This window comes from Trachypithecus francoisi, unplaced genomic scaffold, assembly GCF_009764315.1.
Source record: "Trachypithecus francoisi isolate TF-2019V2 unplaced genomic scaffold, Tfra_2.0 Lachesis_group6, whole genome shotgun sequence".
NCBI lineage: Eukaryota > Metazoa > Chordata > Mammalia > Primates > Cercopithecidae > Trachypithecus > Trachypithecus francoisi.
In genome coordinates, this window is record NW_022681471.1 from 54020366 (window position 1) to 54032068 (window position 11703).

The window sequence follows — 11703 nt, forward strand, 5'->3', positions numbered from 1 at the left end:
CCTGGCTAACACGGTGAAACCCCGTCTCTACTAAAAATACAAAAACTAGCCAGGTGAGGTGGCGGGCGCCTGTAGTCCCAGCTACTCGGGAGGCTGAGGCAGGAGAATGGCGTGAACCCGGGAGGCGGAGCTTGCAGTGAGCTGAGATCTGGCCACTGCACTCCAGCCTGGGCGACAGAGCAAGACTCCGTCTCAAAAAAAAAAAAAAAAAAGAAAAGTGAACGGGAGGCCGGGCGCGGTGGCTTAAGCCTGTAATCCCAGCACTTTGAGAGGCCCAGACGGGCGGATCACGAGGTCAGGAGATCGAAATCATCCTGGCTAACACGGTGAAACCCTGTCTCTACTAAAAAATACGAAAAACTAGCCGGGCGAGGTGGCGGGTGCCTGTAGTCCCAGCTACTCGGGAGGCTGAGGCAGGAGAATGGCGTGAACCCGGGAGGCGGAGCTTGCAGTGAGCCAAGATCTCGCCACTGCACTCCAGGCTGGGTGACAGAGCGAGACTCCGTCTCAAAAAAAAAAAAAAAAAAAGTGAACGGGCTACTGAACACATCCTGATTTTACAAGTGTGGAGGGAGTGGTGGCATTATTTGGGACTATATCTAGCCACTTTAAACACCTGGCACACAAATACTAGCACTAGACCTTGAACTGCTATTTATCAGCACTCCCTCTACATATTTCATAGTAATGTATAAGAAGATGGCAAATAAGAGAGTAACTCTCAATTCCAATTTATTTCATTGACAATAATTCCAGGAAATCTCAAAATGTGAATCAAAATGACTTTCATTTGAAGGGTTTGCTAGGTTGTAGGGTAGAAGGTGAGGCTGAAGAGGAAATTTAGGGTTAGGACTTAGGTGTTTCTCTATTTGCATAACATGTGGAGTGAGCACAAAAGGAGCAGCACATCATAAAATTGAATGACTCAAAGCCATTCTGGGAATAATGTAGGAGGAAAACTGTGCCAGAGAATCATAAAGAAAGAACTCTTAGAGAATAGGATCGTCATTAAACCCCACTGTCAATATGCTTGTAATCATAGTAGTAAGAAATCTGGAAAGATTCCAATACATATAGATTAATATGCTTTTAACCTGCCCACTAAGAGTATACAGAACCTTAAATATAAAGTGCTTTGCACTGTTTGGTAAGAAGCCATATTTTATCATACTAAATTTATAAAAGAATATTAGTAAGTTGGTGCAAAAATAATTCCGGTTTTTGCCATTTGGCAAAAACAGACAGGAATAGTAATAACTATTTGGCAAATGTCATGGGCCACCAGACAGGAATAGTAGCGATCATTTGGCAAAAACCACAATTACTTTTGCACAAATCTAATATCATATATCTGATTCATGAGCATAACAAAGTATGTATGTACACAAGGAAGTAACTCAAGGGAAATTCACTTTATCTTGGTCTATGTCATTTCCTATGTAGTGACCTGGACATTGGATTTCTTTTACCTAAGTCTCAATGCAAGCAGCTGTTCTATACCTCTTATTCCTTGGAATCTTCTTACAAAGTATGAGGAGTAGTATAAGCCTCTTCTTCCAGCTTAATATATGTAAAAGTGTTAAATCCAGATATAAATTTTGTGATTGCTACATATTATAAGCAAGGACAATCCTTTCAACTTGGTCATTGTATAACAGGAAGCATTCATAGTAGCAATTCCCACCCCAACCAGAGACAGAATGTATAAATCTGCCTTTGGGATTCCTATGTTTTCATGGGAACTGATTATTTAACCTACTATCCCAGGTGTATTCTACAGTTGGAATTCATGTGTTTTCTTGAATCTTATTGGGAATCACTTCTCTGTATAGGTTAGTCTATTCCCTCTAATTAACAGGGTAGCCCACAGTAGTAACAGACCACTTTCAAAATAGTCAATTACCTTGTATGGTGATAATCCCCTGCTTTCTTTGTGTATCCCTCCCAAGATCCCAAGGTATTTTTACCCATAGGACACAAAAGCTACTGAATTCCTGTTCTGGAATTCTATGCTAACAACTGATTTATTTACACTGACTGGTTACTATAAAAATGGGAAAAACTTAAGCACATAGGCTTGGTTTGTCATATACAATAACTAAAACATCCCTCCCCTTTAAAGATGTTCCTCATTACCCAATATTCTGTCCAGTACTTCCTCTGGTGCTGTCCCACAGTGCTATTCATCCAAGATCATAGTAGACCTGCATTTCTGGGTGCTGGAGAGGACTCCCTCAAACCTGGGGTCAGAACGTTCCTAAGGCAAGAGTTAAGAGTTAGGGAAGTACCTATACTTCTGCTATGTTTAGGAGAATGACTGCATTTAATGGTGGAATTTTACAGAATTTTAAATGAGATTTTTTTATCACAATTTCTGCTAAACTCCTAAAGCTGAAGAAAGTGTGACGTACCCACCCCTTATTCTAAAATAAGCAACAAGTAGCTGTAAGACACCCACTCTAAGGCTTTCTACCAAATATTTAAACTGGTTCTGTTAACCACACTCCCATATGCTTCCCAGCCAAGCTATATGGGAAGAGAAGTATGTTGAATTAAATGAATTCATAATGATAAGTGAGTGTTGGAGAGAATGGGATATTTCCTACAGTCTTGATATTTCCTTTAGATTGGAGAAGGAAGAAATAAAAAGAAAGAAGTATGTACATAATAAGAACACAGAAGACAAGGATCCTTCACCCTGATGCTTTGCAGTGCAGATGGTGAGATCTCACGACACCAGGGAGGAAATGGCTGTGGTATGTGTTGTCTAAGATGGGACCAAAAGAAACCTAATAAATTATACCTATGTCCCAAATGTGGCATTGAACAATAAAAAGATTACCATGGTCTAAGTAGGCACTGAACAGTAGCTCTCTGCTGGACCCCATGGGACACCAGACAGGAATAGTAGCAACTACAATGGCACTCTACATGAACTGATAGGCAGGAACTAGATAGCTCCACCTTTTTCCCCCATGCCTTAGCATTGTATAAAACTTACTCAAAGGTGTGTCACTTTCTCTGTCTTTCTAAGAAGGGCTCATTATTGGATAGCCTTAGACTCTTAAAAAACATAACAAAAGTTGTATTCAGAGGTAATGGAGGTGGAAGGAATATGGCAGGCATGTTAGGCACATTTTGAGCATTTTCAGGAGAATTGGTGGGATTAGAAAGCAAGGGATCCACGTGTATTGCGCTAGCGGCTAATGTTTCTTCTAGAAAAGAATTTAGGGGAAGAATCAAGGTGAACGAATTCCACTCTGGAAAAAGACCAGTGTTTAAGGACAGAAGGGAAGCAGACTCTAAGTATAATACGGTGTATAACAGATTGTATTCTAGGCCAGGCTCAACAAACTCAAGTCTGAATCCTTCAGCAAGGAGGCTGCAGCAAAAAGGGTAAATCTAATTGAGACATTCAAAGCCAAATAATCTGCAGCATTGGCACCAACAGTTTTGGCACTATGATACGGTATCTGTGGTGCCATATGTGTTTAGTTTCTTAAGTAGGTACTAAATGATAGCTCTCTGCTAGACCCCATGGGTCATTACACAAGGATAGTAACAAATCCCTGTGATAATAACAAATTACCAAAATCTTGGTGGCTATTCCAATTTCTGGTGGCTCTCGGCATTCCTTGGTTTACGGCAGCATAACTCCAATCTCTATTTCTGTCTTCATATGGCCTTCTCCTCTGTGTGACACTGTGTGTTCTTTTTTGTCTCTTATAAGATATTTCCATCGGATTTAGACTATACCTTAATCATAGTATGATCTCATCTCAACTATTAATTACATCTTTAAAGGCCCTATTTCAAGTAAGGTCACATTTTGAGGTTCCAGGTGGATATGAATTTTGGGGGATATTATTTAACCCATTAAAATCAGCAATCTCAGTGCAGGCATCTGCAGCATTATCACAGGAGGAAGTCAGCATCTGTAATATTGCCTTGGTCCAGCAAAGATATTAGGCATTGAGGCTCTTGCTAAAGGTATTCGCATCCTGAAGCCATCTGTGTAGAGCAGCAATGGAACATGTTTTAGCAGTAGATGGGGACAAGAAATGGCTGAGATCTTATAGAAGGAGACTGCTGTAAGGGCTGCAAGCTGGGTAAATTAGTCAAAAATCTCATATTGGCCAAGTTCCATGGCTCATGCTTATAATCTCAGCACTTTGAAGCAGTGGATCTCTTGAGGCCAGGAGTTCGAGATCAGCCTGGCCAACATGGTGAAACACCAGCTCTACTAAAAATACAAAAGTTAACCAGGTGTGGTGGCACACTCCTGCAGTCCAGTTACTCAGGAGACTGAGGCACAAGAATCACTTGAACTCAGGAGGCAGAGGTTGCAGTGAGCCGAGATTGCACCACTGCACTCCAGCCTGGGTGACAGAGTGAGACTTTGTCTCGGAAAACAAACAAACAAACAAAAAGCTCATATTAAGAACCTGTTTAGCTGAATCCCAGTGCATTACAACTAAATCTCATCATACTAGTCAGGGCAAGCAAAAGTGGAACAAAGATGATAAAATGGTTATTGACTGGACCATTGCAAAGAAGTTCCAAGTACCAAGAGAGAAGGATGGGCTTAGTAGTGACAGGAAAAGCAAAGAGGGCTTAGCTAGATGTAATAAACTTTATATGAGATTCTAAAGTTGACTGCAGAATTTCTTCAGGTTTATGGATGGGACTGGTTGTGTATCTAGTTTGCTGGGGTTCTGGCCACCAACATGTGGAGATAAACATTAACTCCATATGTTACCCCTGGTTAATAGGAAGGAAGACAGAGAAAAGTAATCAAGAAAGCCAACCAATCAATGAGCATAAATGATGTCAGCTATGACAGTGTCACAGTTAAAGAGCAAGAACACTGGAAAACTTAAAGGACAATAAGAAGGGAGTTGGCCAAGTGATATTTTCACTACTTCTATGAGGAAACAGAGACCAACAAAATGATACGCTTCCTATCATTACAATGTTGTCTAGTATTACCTTAAGTTGGGTGTAACTGCAGAAAATATTCAGAAACATTGATCAATTTCCACTTCAGAAAGGGAGTCTATGGACAAATATCAACTGTGCTTATTTCCTAGGTTGATGGTACCTTCAGCTCCACAAGCCTAAAATTTATTAGAAATAATACCAGCAAGAATCAGAAACCTACATCGACACTGCTTTACATGAGTGATAAAAAAGTCTCTACCTTTTCCAGTCTCTAGTAACCACTTTGATCATAACACATAGTATACATGTATTGAGATATCACACTGTGCTCCATAAATATGTATAATCATCATGTGCCAATTGAAAATAATAATTTAAAATTAGAAAGTCTCAAAGGGTCTTTTTTCTCAGGCACTGTTTTTATTGACATTGCAACACAACAAAACAAAAGTGTACTTTTTAAGGTCTGGCCAAAGACATAGAGATATTTCTATCCAAATAAAAAATTGGGATAGTCTGTCAACACTTTTTTTTTTTTTTTATGATTTGCTTGTTTGCTGTGGGCATTCCTACAGAAGAATTAGAATTAAAACACCTTTAGTCACACATTTTAATTTTCTAGTAGAAAATAAAATAGTATATAATTGGACTGTCCCAGAAATTCTGGGGTGTAGTTTTGTCTTATTTGTACAGTTAACATTTCGATACCTATTTCAACTTCATGCCACCTAACGTCTAGAATCTCTCATCCTCTTGACTTTACATTCCACCTACTTTGCTGATATATAGCAATGGATAAACCCAAACATCTGTTTTGTTTGCTTGTGCTGAGTTCTGCTACAGAAAGTTGTAGAAAAGTGCCAATTGGCTCCACTACAAATTTATGTCATTTAATCTCAATTGGGCCTTCAATACTGCTTGGTAATTCTTCATTCATCCCTGTGATGTTGTCCCCAGCAGCTGTTCGAAATATTTTTTACTTTCTGCAGGCTCTCAACCTCCAAAAAAGAAAATCATAGGAAGGAAACAAAACCATTTCTAAGAAGTATGATACAATATAAACTTCCCTGAAACAGGATTTGAAACTGCATGTTAAAAGAGCACAACCAAATACCTGAGGAAATGGACTGAGGTCAACAGAGAGATATACTCTAGTAATACTGAACTTTAAAGGGGAGGAAAAATCACTCACAAAGGAGAGGAAATAAGACTATCATTAGACTGACAGCAAAGCTTTATGCTAGCAGAGAAAGAAGTAGCATATTAATACAGCCAGGGAATGAAAATGTGAGCCACAGATTTTATATCTAGCCTGACTTTCAAATAAAAAGCCACAGGACAATTTATCAACAATTTGTTGATTCAAGAACTCAGGGAATATTGTTCCATGAGGCCTTCCTCTTTTTAGAGAATATGCTTCTGACAACTAAAATGTCTGGAGAGACACCCTCAACCTTAAGCCTCATGGCACTGATTACTAAAAGCAGTTATCATAGGAAACAGATGCAGCCAAATATTTTGTACATCCAGACAGAAGAACACACCACCACCTGGGAAGGCAAAAGAAGGCAAATCAGCTAAAATCTGATCAAGCCTGTAGAACCAACTACCAATTTACAGGAAATGCAAGACAGAGGAAAATCAAGACTGGGGAAAATTAGAAGACAAAAGACATAGTTTCTTCAACAAATAAATTGCAAGAAAAAAAAGAATGGAGGGGAATCTCTAGATTAAAAGAGACTTAATAATAATCGGGGCAACATAACTAGTGTTCATGAATGAACACTTGGGTGATAAATTTGTAAAGAAAAAGTAAAGAATTGATCACCATAAAGTTTAGGGTAGAGATTACATGTGAGGAGATGGAGAGAGCTGTGAGTAGGATGGCGCTCTAGGGTGGCTGGCAAAATTCTGATTTTTAACTTTGGTGGTTGTTTATAAGGATGTTTACTTCAAAATAATCGCTTAAGCTGTCCATTTGTTTTATTTAGTTTTCTGTTATATTTTACAATAAAAATGTTTAAGCTGGGTGTGGTAGCATGCTCCTGCAGTCCCAACTACTCGGGAGGCTGTGGCAGGAAGATCACATGAGTCCAGGACTTCAAGGTTGCAATGTGCTATAATCATGCTTATGAATAGCCACTGGACCCCAGCCTGGGCAATACAGTAAGATTCCATTTCTGAAAAAAAAAAAAAAAAGTAACACCCCTCCCCTCCCCTCCCCTCCTCGTCTTTTCAGACAAGTTCTTGCTCTGTAGCCCGGGCTGGAGTATAGTGGTGCGATCACAGCTCACCGCAGCTTCAAACTCCTAGGCTCAAGTGATCCTCCTGCCTCAGCCCCCTTAGTAACTGGGACTATAGGCGTGAGCAACCATGCCTGACTAATTTTTTAAAAAATTATTTTCTAGAGGTGTGGCCTTGCTTTGGTGCCCAGGCTGGTCTTGAATTTCTGGCCTCAAGTGCTTTAGCCTCCCAAAGTGTTGGGATTACAGGCATGAGCCACCGCATCTGGCCTAAAAAGCTTAAATAAAAAGAAAAAAACATTATATGTTGTTTTCCAGGAGTGAGGCATTAACACCTCTGCTTTTGTCCACCACAAGTCTCACCACTTCCACTATTTATTTTATCAATGTGGGTTCCTCCCCAGTAATTAAAGTTGTGAATAAAAAGGACAGTAAATTTTATACTCATAGATCAATGAGTAGAAATGGAAACTGGAATTTTCACATAAAATCTGCAATTTCCTCTCACTTTAACTCAGATCAGAAAGGTACTTTTTGTATTTATCACTATTTCTTCAACTTCATACACAATTAAGTCACCAAAATAAGTCTAAGTATGTTCACATATACTAAAATAGAAGAAAGACAATGGAGAAGAAGGTAAAATCTACCAGATGCATCACTTGCTCTTAGCTTTGTTACTTCATTATTATCTAGCATCTGTTATGTATCAGACTTATCTGTTATAACATAAGTAATAATTTTGTATTTATACTTTTGATAATGGACAGTTTTAGGGCATATACAAAAGTAGTTACAGTAGTATAATGAACCTCCATGTACTCATTATGCAGCCTCAACAATTATCAACAGAGACCAATCTTGTTTTATCCATACACATATCCAATATCCCTTGCCACTGGATTATTTGAAGCATATCCTAGACATGTCATTTTCATCCCAAAATATGCTTTCTCAGAAAGTAAGCAACAAGAGAACTCTTCAAGAAAACAGCATGCCCAAAGACTTAGCCAAATACTACAAGTTAACATCAGTGCCTGCGAGAGACCGAAGCTAACAAAATCCTGCAGCTCTACCCAGAAAATTTCTAATGTTTCGCTAAAGTTTAAGTTTTCAACTTTGTTGTTGTAATTTTACTACCAGTTATCACCTATGCCTGTAGGATACTAAAGCTAACAAAAGCAACAATGCTATTCAGAAAATTCTTAGTATTTTGCTTAAGTGTAAGTTTGCAATGTTTTAGTCATAAAGTTCAATCAGCATGGAGAATGAAAAGAGAATTAATCTGGAATAGAGATTTGAGTTAGTCTCAGCTCTGCTAATTTACTTTACCACATCCTTAAGCAAACCACTTAAAAACTTTTGGTCTGTTCCTTTAGAGGATGAGTGATAGCTCAATTTTCTTCGAGCTCTCTATATATCTCTAAATCTTTAACAAATTGATTTTGAGTAGCATGATCTCTTTTTGGAGTCAGATGATCAGGCTTAAATGCTCTTCACAAAGAGTTAACTGTAGTTGAAAAATTCTCTAAGAATGAGGTTAAAATCACGTAGCCCTCTAAGAAATACTTTAAAATATAAATTTTAAAGCCAGGCATGGTGGCTTACATCTGTAATCCTAGCACTTTGGGAGGCCAAGCCTAGAGGATTGCTTGAGGCCAGGAGTTTGAGACCAGCCTGGGAAACATAGTGAGACTCTGTCTCTACAAAAAATTAAAAAAATTAGCTGGGCATGGTGGTGCGCACTTGTAGTCTCGGCTACTCAGGAGGATGAGGCAGGAGGATGGCTTGAGCCTAGGAGTTTGAGATTACAGTGAACCATGATTGCACCACTGCACTCCAGCCTGAGTGACAGAGTGAGACTGTGTCTCTTAAAAAAATTACACACACACACACACACACACATATATATATGTATGCGCTAAACATACAATCACTGCTATTCCAAGAAATTGCTGTCCATGAGATATTTTTCTAGCATGGGTGTGTAGACAAAGCAGACATTGCTCTCTAAAGAGCCGGGAAAGCATTAACTTACTACATAATGAAATGCTCAACTAAGAAGTGGGTTAAACCAGAATTCACTTTCAGATAGATTTCAGGACCAGATTTTCACCCTGGTTTTAACAAGGCACCTTAGGAAATAATAATGTTTACATTCAAAATACGCTTAGCAATGCAATGTCATTTCTAAAAAATCATAGAATGGAAAAACGCATCCTAGTAAGAAAAAAATTATATGGATTGAAGATGCTCACTAACTGTAAGTTTGCATTAGTAATGTTCTAAACTCCAACTTCCTACCACCATGAGAAAAGCCTAGCGAATGGTATGATGGAGTTGCATACTGCAACTGCCGTCTTACGGGGAGCATGCTGCTCAGAACAATGAAATGCAATTCTTAATTCCCTCCAGCTACTAAGATCACCGGAATAAATTCAACTTACATTTTGGTGTCTTGTCATCTGCACAGTCTTCAGCTTTCACTTTGGCTTCCAATCTTGTTGCTGTTTTCACCTGGCTTTTGGAGGTTGCAAAAGTCGAAAGTCCAATAGTCTAAGTCTTTAAGATCTCTGTCTCTATATTGTTGACTGATATGGCTTGGCTGTGTCCCCATTCAAAATTTCATCTTGAATTGTAATCCCCATAATCCCCACGTATCAAAGGAGAGACGAAGTGGAGGAAATTGAATCATGGGGGCAGTTTTCCCCACGCTATTCTCGTGATAGTGAGTCAGTCTCGCGAGATCTGATGGTTTTATAAAGGGCTCTTCCCTCTTCGCGCTGCCGCTCACACTTCTTGCCGCTTTATGAAGAAGGTGTTTTGCTTCCCTTTCACCGTCCGCCATGATTGCAAGTTTCCTGAGGCCTCCCCAGCCGTGCTGAACTGTGAGTCAGTTATATGTCTTTCCTTTATAAATTACTCCATCTCGGGAAGTTCTTTTTTTGTTTGTTTGTTTGTTTGTTTTTTCTTTTGAGACAGAGTCTCACTCTGTCACGCAGGCTGGAGTGCAATGGCGCGGGTCTCGGCTCTCTACAACCTCTGCCTCCCAGGTTTAAGCGATTCTCTTGCCTCAGCTTTCTGAGTCGCTGGGACTACAGGAGCGTGCCACCACACCCCGCTAATTTTTGTATTTTTAGAAGAGACCCCTCTGCCTCCCAAAATGCTGGGATTACAGGCTTAAGCCACCGCACCTGGCCGGGAAGTTCTTTATAGCAGCATGAGAACCGACTAATACACTGACCTTGCAGATTCTGATTGGTTGGCCATTTACTGCACGCATTTCAATCCACTTCAATACCTGTTCAATGATTTCTGACTACCTGGAATTCCCTGCCCTTTCCTAGCTGCGCTCATTCCTTTCCACAGTGAAATTTCTGGGTGCTTTTCCATAATCTGGATTCCTTGGCTGTACAGTTGTCTACTTTCCTTTCCACTAAGACAGTGGATTTGCTTTCTGTTGTAGAACCTTGGTATCTACTGACCGATTTCTTGTTTGCTAACTACCGTATTTTCAGTTTCCTGCCCACCGTAGTTGCCTACTTTCTCTTCCACTCTGACCCAGAATAACTGTTTTGTCAGCCACCGTTCTGTAGTTTCCTTCCCGCTCTGTGACAAGAGCTGTACCACTGTGTCTGTGATAGCTTGCTTCTATTCTACCCTGGTATTTTTCTCATACCAGGAGGCTCTGTCACACTCTTACTCATTTTTCTTCACCAAAATTGCACTTTGGGACAAAACCCAGTGCCGGTGATGGCCACATAGTTTTTTCAGTAAACATGTGGTCTTTTCTCTGTACGCCTTCCAAGATGCACTTACTTACATGGATCAGACAAGACACATACCTAGTCTAGAAACAAACATCTTTGGATTTAATGTTAGGGGTGAGTTTCTTCCTCCTCCTTCGGAGACGTGATTACTTTTATGGACCAGATCACATGACTAACTCATGGGAATTTAATATCTCTGGAATTAGTTTGGTGGTAGCACTTTTTGCCTCCTCCCTCAGATAAGCATTTGGTTATGTTGATCAGACCTCATGACTAATTTGTCCAGCATCCAATATCGCTAGAATTAATTTTGCTTGTGCGTTTGCCCTCCTCCTGCTTCAGGTAAATCTTTACATAGACGGCCGGGCAGGGTGGCTCATGGCTGTAATTCCAGCATGTTGGGAGGCCGAGGTAGGTGGATCACCTTAGGTCTGGAGTTCGAGACCAGCCTGGCCAATGTGGCGAAACCCCATCTCTACTAAAAATACAAAATTAGCTGGGAGTGGTAGCGCATGCCTATAATCCCAACTACTCGGGAGGCTGAGGCAGGGAGAATTGCTTGAACCTGGGAGGTGGAGGGTGCAGTGAGCCGAGATCGCACCACTACACTCCAGCCTGGGTGACAGACCGAGACTATATCTAAAAAAAAAAACAAAAAAACAAAAAAAAAAAAAAACAAGACAACACAAATAACTAGTTTGTGTTATTTGAATATAAATTTGGGGTGAATTTTTTCCTCTTTTCTTTCA